The sequence below is a fragment of the Mobula birostris genome, chromosome 5, assembly GCF_030028105.1.
Source record: "Mobula birostris isolate sMobBir1 chromosome 5, sMobBir1.hap1, whole genome shotgun sequence".
NCBI classification, from domain to species: domain Eukaryota; kingdom Metazoa; phylum Chordata; class Chondrichthyes; order Myliobatiformes; family Myliobatidae; genus Mobula; species Mobula birostris.
In genome coordinates, this window is record NC_092374.1 from 94665707 (window position 1) to 94678352 (window position 12646).

Below are 12646 nucleotides of genomic sequence, written 5' to 3' on the forward strand. Positions count from 1 at the left end.
TGCTCCCAATGGTAACATGTATCGGTTTAACATTACTTCCTTGCTTTCACAATCATTCCCTCCGTGTATTAATGTGATTTGATTATTGATTTTTTTCCTGTGAAACACTCAGTTTCCTTGGCTGTGTAAGTCTAGGGAAGACTCTCTGGTCTCATCAAACCCATGAGACTGAGCCGGCTCTCCCACCCCAAACCCCGGTTAGTGTGGATGCTGTGTAATTTGTTGCCCTGTTACAAATTAGTGCCAGGAAAGAACAGACATACACTGCATACGATTAAAGGAATTATGTTTATCAATCTTAACTTAACTGAAGGGTTAGTAAAGGAAAACAGAAAGAAAAGGGCCCACTTTAATTAAACAGTCAAATGTGCACAAGTTGGAGCTCAATATTTCACCATACTCACCGATCCTCAATCGATCTCGGAACCTGGCTGCATCGAATCACGGTCCCACACCGGGTCGAATCCTACGACCCGTTCTCTCCAGTGCCTTCTCTCTTCATCGCCCACCAAACAAAAGCCCCAAGACCAATCTTAGTATCCCTCACCAGAAAAACTTCCCCCCCAGTTCCACCATCCTAATTGGATGGCACACATTCCTCATCATCCCTTATCTTCAACAATAACCCAAACAGGGTGACAGTAGAACAGCAACGCACATAAAAGTTGCTGGTGAACACAGCAGGCCAGGCAGCACCTCTTCCTAAAGATGCTGCCTGGCCTGCTGTGTTCACCAGCAACTTTTATGTGTGTTGCTTGAATTTCCAGCATCTGCAGAATTCCTGTTGTTTGCGACAGTAGAACAGACTGCTCTTACAGAACCGCTACATGAAATACCTGCAGCATAACAGTAAAAATGTGAACCAGTACGTTACACCGGTCATATCCACATTGACTCTCTTTAATCAGTGCCAATTGTCCAAGTGACTGTTAATTCAGTCTAATCATTACTAATAGAATCCACCCCATTACCGAGTTAAAATTAGCTGGTCTGTAATGTAGAGTTGATCCCCACCATCTTTTGTTGAACAAGGATGTAACAATGCAATCTTCTGATATTAAGACATCAATCGGAATCTACAGGTACTTGGAAAATTATGGCTCATGTCCTTGCAGCTTCAATCAGTAACCATAGATGCATCTTATCTGCAATATGTAACGTATCTACTTCAAATACACCTGGTCTTCCCAGAACCTCCATTTTAAAACTTTTTACCCATCCAGAATCCTGACAAAAACTTTTGGTGCTGTAGATACAGCCACCATCATCTTTCTTGCTGGCAAGTAATACTTACTCAGATACTTACTGAGTATCTTGGCCATGCCCTTTGCCTCTATTAGAAAATTTCCTTTAGGTCTTCAATTGGTCCAGTTCTTCTCTTGTAACTTTTTGTTTCCCATTTACATACCTAGCTTTGGATTCCATTTAATGATTCTGCCATCCTTATTTTCATTGTCTCTGGTATTTCATCTCTATAATCAGTCTTGTTTCCACTGGTGTATTCAACCTGGCATCTTTCATATGTTGCAATAAAACAGAAATATTGATAACACACAACTGAACAGGCAGCATCTGTGGAAACAGAAACTGAGTTAACACTTAGCATCAGGAAGGTACAGGAGCCTCAGGACTCACACCACCAGATTTAGGAACAGATTCTACCCCACACCGATCAAGCTCTTGAACAAAGGGGAAAATGTCACTCAACTTCACTTGCCCCATCATTGAAATATTGCCACAACCTATGGACTCACTGTCAATGACTCTTCACATCATATTCTCAATATTTATTGATTAATTATTTACTATTATTATTTCTTCTTTTTGTATTTTCACAGTTTGTTGCCTTTTGCATTTTGGTTAAACGCCCAAGCTGGTGCAGTCTTTTATTGATTCTGTTATGGTTATTAATCGATAGATTTATAGAAAACATAGAAACATAGAAAACCTACAGCACAATACAGAGTCTTCAGCCCACAAAGTTGTGCCGAGCATGTCCCGACCTTAGAGATTACATGACTTCCCCATAGCCCTCTATTTTTCTAAGCTCCATGTACCTATCCAAAAGTCTCATTAATTGAGACTTTATTGAGTATGCCCAGAAGAAAATGAATCTCAACGTTCTATATGGTCACATATATGTACTTTGATAATAAATTTACTTTGAACTTTGAACATTTAAATTCTGACAGCCTGAATCAGATTTTCATCTGTCATACAGTGTATTTTCTTTTCTGTACTATTTTCCAGTTCCATCTGTCTTGATTAAATGAGTAATTCTCACTTTAATATTCCTTTCCTTATCCTTCATGGAACTTTATCCAGACATGTACTAAAAGTTCCCCACCTAAAGTGCACAACCACTACTATTCAACAGCCCTTTTATCTGCCAAACTCTGATTCCAATTTAACCTGGGCATAACCTTTCTCATCAGTGACACTTAGTCTGGAGAGTACAGTGTTGAAGGCAGAACCGTAGTCGATAAAAAGCTTCTGGCAAAGGTGTCCCAATGCTTCTGGTGTTGCAGAATGATGTGGACGGAGATGGTATCCTCGGTTGATCTGTTTGCCATGTAGGCAAACTGGTGCTGGTCTAGAGTAGCGGGTTGGTGTCCTTAATGTGAGGCATTTGGCTGCTCTGGGGGTGAGTCCCATCGGTCTGTAGTAGTCGAGGCATGTTACCGCTGACTGCTTCGGGATGAGTATGGTTCCTGTTTTGAGCATGCAGGAAACAGTTAGGGAAAGAGAGGTTATTGATTTCAGTGAAAACCTCTAGCAGCTGGTCAGCACAGCTGCTCTTTGTGTGTTGATACCACAGAGATTACATCTCACGTCGTGTGCTCATTCTCAGCATTGTATCCTCCTCGGGCATCAAGCCCTTCACTGGTTCGTGATTGTCCCTGTCAAACTGAGTAAGGAAATTGCTTAGCTCCTCTGCTCGTGTGGCATCACTGTTTGCAGGGCAGGAGATCTTTCCTTTATTGTCAGAGATGGACCTGTTGCCTTCCCACATGCATCAGGGGTAGGTGGCGTTATTGAAAGGTGTTGTTTGTAAGTTGGCTGTTTTAATGCCTCTTTTACGGTTTGACTTGGCTTCACTGCATGCTGCGCTGTCACTGGATCTGTAAGCAGCATTCCGAGCTCTGAGCAAGTTCATGGCTTCTGATTTGGGAATACATGGATATTTTCCCCAAGTCCCCTTTAAATCGTTCCCCTCTCAGCTCAAATCTATGTCCTCTGGTTCCCTACCCTGGAGAAAAGGCAATGCCCATGCACCATATCTATGCCCTTCCTAATTTTATATCATCATCATGTGCCGTGTTGTATGACATGGGTGATCATGGTTTCATGACCATGATTGTTGTTGGCAATATTTCTACAGAAGTGGTTTGCCAGTGCCTTCTTCTGGGCAGTGTCTTTGCAAGACGGGTGACCCCAGCCATTATCAATACTCTTCAGAGATTCTCTGCCTGAATTCAGTGCTTACATGACCAGGACTTGTGACATGCATCAGCTGCTCATATAACCATCCACCAGCTGCTCCCATGGCTTCACATGACCCTACTCGTGGGAGTGGTGGTAGGGGCTAAGTAGGGCTACACCTTGCCCAAGGGTGACCTGCAGGCTAGCAGAGGGAAGGAGCACCTCACACCTCCTTTCGTAGAGATATACCTCCACCCCACCACCTTCTATCTCTATAAATTCACTTCTTATCTTCCGAAGGTCCAGGGATAAAAACATCAGATTAAACATTCTCCTGGGGTTACTTCACCTGGTTAATCTCCCAGAATGAATCTAGCAAAGTTGTCTTGCCTACTGGGGCAGAAGCAGCTGTTGAAAACTCTTTATAAACTCATTGTCCTCTTTATTCCTGGTGTTACTGCATTCCCGGTTTACCTTACAGATAGTTGATGATCTGTACTATTATTGCACCATGCTCTTTACAGGTTAATCGCCCTGCAGATTTGCTCAATGCCTTTCCCTAACTGTCAGATAATAGAACAGTCTGGGGATGTTACAGCACCTCTGTCTTTCCTCAATTCTGAACAGGTAAGATCAAGAGACCATAAGACATAGGAACAGAATTAGGCCATTCAGCCCATCAAGGCTGCTCCGCCATTCCATCATGGCTGATCCTGGATCTCACTCAACCCCATGCTCCTGCCTTCTCGCCATATCCTTTGATGCCCTGACTGATCAGCAAACGATCATCCTCTGCCTTAAATATACCCACGGACTTGGCCTCCACCGCAGTCTGTGGCAGAGTGTTCTACAGATTCACTACACTCTGGCAAAAAAAAATCCTCCTTCCATCTGTTCTAAGGAGACGCCCCTTAATTTTGAGGCTGTGTAGGTTTATGTTGTTACCATGACATTGTAATATTACATAAGGAGCTGCACCTATAACTTGAGAACTTTGTTTAAAATAAGCTTCTTGTATTTTCATTATGCCTACTCCAATTCGATCTTAGACCACCCAGTACTCTCGCAGTCTTCTTTTGCTTGTTTGTTTGTTTGTTTGTTTATTTATTGAGATACAGTCCAGAATAGGTCCTTCTGGTCCTTTGAGCTGCTCCACCCAGCAACACCTGATTTAACCCCAGCCTAATCATGGAACAATTTACAATGACCAATTAACCCATCAACTGCTACATTTTTGGACTGGAGGAGGAAACCAGAGCACTTGGAGGAAACCCACATGGTCACAGGGAGAACATACAAACTCCTTACAGGCAGCAGTGGGAATTGAACCCAATTCACTGGTACTGAAAGGCATTGTGTTAACTACCCTACTGTGCTCTGACTTTCAACTTAAACTAGTTTTGTTCTGGTATTATTTCTCTCTCTTAATCACCTTTTCATTCTTTCTGAGCAAACCCGCTACAAAATTCAAAAAAAGGTGACAGTCAATTTCTGCAGATTCAGCTCCCAAAAGAAGCAATTCTTTATGTTGTGTGATGTTAAAGTCATTTCAAATTTATGCAAACAAGAAAAAATTTGCAGATGCTGGAAATCCAAGCAAGACACACAAAATACTGGAAGAACTCAGCAGGTCAGGCAGCATTTATGGAAACGAGTACAGACAGAGGGTATTGGATCAAAATGTCAACTGTACTCTTTTCCATAGATGCTGCCTGGCCTGCTGAGTTCCTCCAGCATTTTGTGTGTGTTTCTAGTATTTACACGTTGTTTTTATTGATTCGAGTGATGTGGAGTTCACTGCCTGAACAAGCATTTAATAAAAGTCATTGATCACGATGACACAGAAGCATGCTGTTCAGTCCAGCTAATCAATACTGAACTGGATTGCTAGTCCCATCTAGCCTCTCCTGGACAATCACCCTCCAGACCATTTTCTTCCATATGAGCTTAAGAAAGAAATTAGGAGACCCAGAAGGGACCACAAGATGGCTTGGGCGTTCAGGATAATGGAAAACCACAAGGCATTCTACAAGTATGTGAAGAGCAAGAGGATAAGATGTGAGAGAATAGGACCAATCAAGTGTGACAGTGGAAAAGTGTGTATGGAACTGGAGGAGATAGCAGAGGTACTTAATGAATAATTTGCTTCAGTATTCACTGCGGAAAAGGATCTTGGCAATTGTAGGGATAACTTACAGCGGACTGAAAAGCTTGAGCATGTAGATATTAAGAAAGAGGATATGCTGGAGCTTTTGGAAAGCTTCAAGATTGATAAGTCACCAGGACTGAATGAGATGTACCCTAGGCTGTTGTGGGAGGCGAGGGAGGAGATTGCTGAACCTCTGGTGATGATCTTGGCATCATCAATGGGGACGGGAGAGGTTCCAGAGGACTGGAGGGTTGCAGATGTTGTTCAATTATTCAAGAAAGGGAGTAGAGATAGCCCAGGAAATTATAGAACAGTGATTCTTACTTCAGTGGTGGTAAGTTGATGAAAAAGATCCCGAGGGGGGCAGGATTTATGAACATTTGGAGAGACATAATATGATTAAGAATAGTCAGCATGGCTTATTGAGAAAGTAAGGAGGCACGTGATCCAAGGGGACATTGCTTTGTGGATCTAGAACTGGCTTGCCCACAGAAGGCAAAGTATGGTTATAGACGGGTCATATTCTTTATGGAGGTCAGTCACTAGTGGTGTGCCTCAGGGATCTGTTCTGGGACCCCTACTCTTCATGATTTTTATTAATAACCTGGATGAATAAGTGGAGGGATGGGTTAGTTAATTTGCTGATGACACAAAGGTTGGGGATGTTGTGGATAGTGTCGAGGGCTGTCAAATGTTAGAGGGGGACATTTATAGGATGCCAGATGGGACTGAGAAGTGACAAAGTGGAGTTCAGCCCAGATAAGTGTGAGGTGGTTCATTTCGGTAGGTCAAATATGATGGCAGAATATAACATTAATGGTAAGACTCTTGGCAGTGTGAAGGATCAGAGGGATCTTGGGGTCCGAGTCCATAGGATGCTCAAAGCTGCTGCGCAGGTTGACTGTGTGGTTAAGAAAGCATATGGTGCATTGGCCTTCATTAATCGTGGGACTGAGTTTAGTAGCTGAGAGGTAATGTTGCAGCTAGATGGGACCCTGGTCAGACCCCACTTGGAGTACTGTGCTCAGTTCTGGTTGCCTCACTACAGGAAGGATATGGAAACCATAGAAAGTGTACAGAGCAAATTAACAAGGATGTTGCCTGGATTGGGGAACGTGCCGTATGAGAATAGGTTGAGTAAACTTGCCCTTATTTCCTTGGAGTGACGGAGGATGAGAGGTGATCTGATAGAGGTGTATAAGATGATGAGAGACAATCTGATAGAGGTGTATAAGATGATGAGAGGCACTGATTGTGTGGATCGTCAGAGGCTTTTTCCCAGGACTGAAATGGCTAGCACAGGAGGGCACAGTTTTAAGGTGCTTTGAAGTAGGTACAGAGGAGATGTCGGGGTAAGTTTTTTATGCAGAGAGTGGTGAGTGTATGGAATAGGCTGCTAGTGATATTAGTGGAGGCGGATATGATTGGGTCTTTTAAGAGACTCCTGGACAGGTGCATGGAGCTCAGAAAAATAGAGTGCTATGGGTTACCCCAGATAATTTCTAAGGTAAGGGCATGTTCGGCACAGATTTGTGGGCCGAAGGGTCTGTACTGTGCTGTAAGTTTTCTATGTTCCTATGTTCCTATACCTATCCAAACATTTCTTAAAACTTACAATTGAACTTGCAGACACTTCTACTGGTAGCTAGTTGCACACTCACACCATCCTCACAGAAATTCCCCCTCTGGTTCCCTTTAAGTTTATCACCTTTTACCCTAAACCTGTGACCTCTAGTTCTAGTCTCACCCGATCTGGGGGGAAAATGCCTGCTTGCATTCATCCTATCTACACCCTTCATTATTTTGCACACCTCTCTCATTCCCACTCATTCTCCTACGCTCCAGGAAATAAAAGTCCACTCCTATTCATCCTATCCCATAACTCAGGGCCCCAAGTCCCAGCAACATCCGAGTAACTTTTCCCTGCACTTCTCCAGCTTACTGATATCTTTTCTGTAGGTAGGTGACCAGAGCTGCAAACAATACTCCACATTTGAACTTACCAACATCTTATACAACATCAGCATAATATCCTAACTCCTGTTCTCAATGCCCTGCTTTATGAAGGCCAGTGAGCCAAAAGTTCTCTTAAGCAACACCTCACACTTGTCTGAATTAAATTCTATCTGCCAATTTTCAGCCCCTGGTTCAGTTCTCTCTGCAAGCATTGAAAGCCTTCCTCATTGTCCACTATACTCTCAATCTTGGTGCTATTTGCAAATTTGCTGATTCAGTTTTCTACATTTTCCTCTGAGTTATTAATATAGGTGATAAACAACAAGGGACCCAGCACCATTCCCCAATACACACCACTAGTGACAGACCTCCAGTGAGAGAGACTACCATCTACTACTAGTACTCTCTGGCTTCTTCCACGAAGGCAATGTTGAATCTAATAGACTACTTCATGCTGACCATGATGGACTTTGTCAAATGCTTTGTTTAAGTCAATGTAGACAATGTTCGGTGTGTATGGGGTGGTTGGGTCCGGACTAAATATCAGGAAATGCCAATAGCGTTTCTATAGCTTCTACCACCCAAGACAACTCTGTCTTCAAGTAGGACTTAGGCCCGGGTGCACCCTGTCTCGCTGAAGGAGCTCTGTCTATGGTGAGTGTTTGGCGCCAGAAAAATAACCAGACCAATGGTGTCAGTGTCACCTAAAATTACTGAAGTCTTCGGCAGCAGGGAGATGGATTCCAAGCTTTGGTGGAGGATTGTCTTTGTACAACAACAGCAAAGGTTGGGCGACGTCTAGTGTATGATTCCCAATCGGGAACACCAGTAGAGGTCGAATGCTGTAGGTAGATGAGCACTGCGGCAACAGAAGGCAACGGCAAACCACTGTTGAAATTTCTGCCTAGTCAATCATGGAAAGAAACAAAAGAAGAAAACTAGATAACAGTGTGAATGGGGTTGATTCTAATCAACACAACAACACCTCGCTCGGTAGGGGTAGTCATGTGCTGCAGGTGACACCAGACCGTCATCCAGAGACTGTAAGCAATAGGGAAAGGCTAAGGGTAGCAACATGAAACATCCGTACACTTTACCAGAAAGGAAAATTGGAGAACACATTAAATGAAATGAAAAGGTTGGAAGTTGGTATCTTAGGCCTGTCAGAAATGAGATGGACCGACAGTGGCAAATTCACTAAGAATAGTTGTCTGATAATGTATTCTGGAGGTCAAAAGCATATGTATGGAGTTGGAATTATTTTAAACAAACAAGTATCAAAATGTCTTATGGGGTATTGGGCGATATCCAACTGGTTGCTTTTAGTTAAATTAAGGGGTATACCCTTTTAACATTAACATAATCCAAGCCCATGCACCACAAATGATGCGAATGAGGAAGATATCAACAAGTTTTATGAAGATCTTGACAGTGCTTTAGAGCAATGTAAATCTCAGGATATAAAACTAGTCATGGGAGATTTTAACTCCAAAGTTGGACAGGAAAGGGTTGATAACATCATAGGACCTTTTAGATTAGGGGAGAAAAATGAAAATGGAGAAAGGTTTACTGATTGGTGTGTCAGAAACAACCAAGTGATCACCAATACTTGGTATAAACACCATCAACATAGATTGTGTGCTTGGATTAGCCCTGGAGATAGAACAAGGAATCAAATAGATTTCCTTACCATCAATAAACGCTTTAGAAATAATATCACAAATTCTAAAGCCGACCCAGGATCACCATCCAGTAATAGCTAGCATTAAAACAAAATTAAAGAAACTGCAATGTTGGAAAAAGAGAAAGAAGTATATGTTGGGAGAGCTTAAAAATGATAGCATATTTAAGCAACAATTCAAAACAGCTGTAGAAGAACACCTCATCGAAAATGAAACAACACCAGTTTGGGACAGATTTAAATATGCTATACAGCAATGAGCAGAGGAGATAATTCCAGTACAAGAAATCCAACACACCAACAAGGGGCGAATAACCCAAGAAATTTTAGATCTGATGGAACAAAGAAGATTAGTAAAGAATAATGAAGTGCCATACAGAGAGCTAGACAGACAGATCAGACAATTGTGCAATATTGGAAAGGAAGAATGGCTGAATCAAAAATGCAATGAAGTAGAAGGCCATATTAACAACAGCAAAGAAATGCACAAGAAAATTAAGGAAATTACTGGAATTAAGAAAACCTCCTCTACAGGATGCATAAGATCAGCAGATGGATCCATATGAACAGATCCAGATAAAGTATGTGAGAGGTGGATTCAGTATATAGAGCAGCTTTTTGAAGATAATAGAGGGGAACCCCCAGATATTAAACACCCTCATTCTGGCCCACCTATTACCAGAGAAGAAATAGCTAAAGCAATGAAAAGCATGAAACATGGTAAAGCCACCAGACCTGATGGAATTTCAGTGGAAATAATACAAGCCCTAGAAGATCTGGACATAGATATTCTTTTTGAACTGTTTAATGGCATATATGAGTCTGGTGTATTGCCTGACGATCTCTTGAAATCAGTATTTATAACTCTGCCAAAAATTCCTGGAACTATTGACTGCGAAAATAATAGAACAATCAGTCTTGTGAGTCACATAATAAAGATTTTGTTGAGAATTGTTCTGAGTCGAATTAAAAACAAGTTAAACCAGAAACTTCTGAACTGCAATATGGGTTTATTGAGGATAGAGGAACTAGGAACACAATTTTCATACTATGAATGCTTTCAGAAAGGGCAATTGAATATCAGAATGATGACTGTCTATGTTTTATTGATTTCACTAAAGCATTCGACAAAGTGCAACATGAAAAGTTATTTCAAATTCTCGCTAATCTAAACATTGACGGAAGGGACCAACAACTGCTTCAAAACTAATATTGGGATCAAATGGCAGCGGTAAAAATTGATGATAATATAAGCAGTTGGACCAAAATTCAAAGAGAAGTTAGACAGGGATGCGTCGCCTCACTGGAATTATTTAATATCTGCAGTGAAATGATTCTCAGAGAAATAAGGTATGCAGACGATACCATCTTAATAGCAAGTGCTGCAGAAGACCTACAAATTCTCCTGGACAAAGTAGTACAAACAAGTGCAGATTTTGGTCTAACCATCAACTCTCAAAAAAACAAATGTATAGTAATATCAAAACAGCAGGATACTCCCAACTGCCTATTGTACATCGGTAACCAAGAGATTGAACAAAAGACCAGCTTTAATTACCTTGGTAGTTTTATATCACAAGATGCTAGAAGTAAAGTAGAAATAAAAAGAAAAATTGCCAATGCCAAAACCAACTTCCAAAAAATGAAACCCATTTTTACCAATAGACACATTTCTATGACAACAAGGCTTAGACTACTAAAATATTACTTCTGGTCAATCTTGCTGCATGCTTCCAAAACATGGACTATAACACCAGAACTCCAAAGCAACTTAGAAGCAACAGAAATGTGGTTTCTTAGAAGAATGCTGAAAATATCATATAGAGATAGGGTAACTAATGAGACAGTTCTCCAACGTGCCCATATAAAAAGATCTTTAATGAGAATATTAGATGAGAGGAAACTTAATTTCCTGGGCCATGTCATCAGAAAGGGAGAAATAGAATGCCTTACATTACAAGGCCGTATGCCTGGGAAACGCGGTAGAGGAAGGCAAAGAAGAAAATATATGGACACTGTGAAAGATCTAACAGATATAAGTGTGCGAGATATCATTGACTGCGAGGGATCATTCGATGTAGAGAGCCGTGATCGCCCAAGCGTGTAACGCGCAAGGCACATGAAGAAGAAGAAGACAATGTTCACTGCCTACTGTTCATGAACCTTCTTGGTAACCTCCTCAAAAAACTCTATGACATGCCTCAAGGTAATGCTGATTATCTCTAATTAGGCCCTGTCTATTCAAATCCTTATCTATCCTGTCCCTTGGAATACCTTCCAATAATGCACCTATGGTTGACATCAGGTCCACTGGTCTATAGTTTCCTGCTTATTCTTAGAGCTTGCCCATCCCGATTGCTTTTGTGCTGGTAATGCTGAGCTGCTGTCTTGGACCACTGCAGTCCTTGATGTGAGGGTACACCCATCATGTTGTTGGGAAGGATATTCCAAGATATTGACCCAACAACAGAGAAGGAACAGTGATATATGTCCAAGTCAGGATGGTGTCTGGCTGGAGGACAACATCTGGGTATTGATGTTCTCAGGCTTTTGCTGTCCTTGTCCTTCAAGTTCATGGGTTTCCAACCTGTTTTGTGTCATTGGCCAATACCATTTAGTAAGGTTAGTAAACCCTGTTCTACTTGGTAGAAGGTGTAGGCTTGGAAGGTGTTGTCTAAGATGTCTTGGTAATTTTCTGCACTGGCATTCTGTAGATCATACAAATTGCTGCTACTGTGTGTCAGTAGTGGAGTGAGTGAATGGTTGTGAATGGGCTGCTAGCCTATCAAACAGGGTACTAGGATCTCAAGCTTCTTGAGTATTGTTGAATCTGCACTCATTCAGACAAGTGAAGGAGATTTCATCACATTCCTGGATTAAGTCTTGTGGATGGTGAACAGATTAGGAGGACATGGGTGGAGTTATTCACTGCAGGATTCTCAGCCTCTGACCTGACCTCATAGTCACAGGATCAGGTCAGAAGCCAAAAATCACGTCCAAATGTAGCAAGACATGGATAACTTCCAGTCCTGCCTGGGTATGAAGCGAGATAGCACCAGTGAACCATGGCGACTCTCTGCAGACTACATCCAATACATCTAAATATACCTCTTTTGAATTACTCCTGTGGCAAGCTGCATGTATTTGACTTTAAAATCAATTTAATCATCTACAGAGATAATGATCTTCTGAAATCTGGACTCCGCAAATCAAGTAGGTATACCACCTCTAAGTGAATGAAGGTTCATTGCCATGGCCAGAAGCGAGACAGGAGGGGTGGACTTCAAGCCAGGTTGAAACGCTGAAGGATGAGCCCCCCTCTATCCAGCATCCTGTTATCAAGTGTGCAGTTGCTGAAGAACAAAACTGAGGACTTGAGGGCAAGATTGTTGCATTGGAGGGAAAGTGAGAGATTGTTATATTCTATGTCTGTGAGA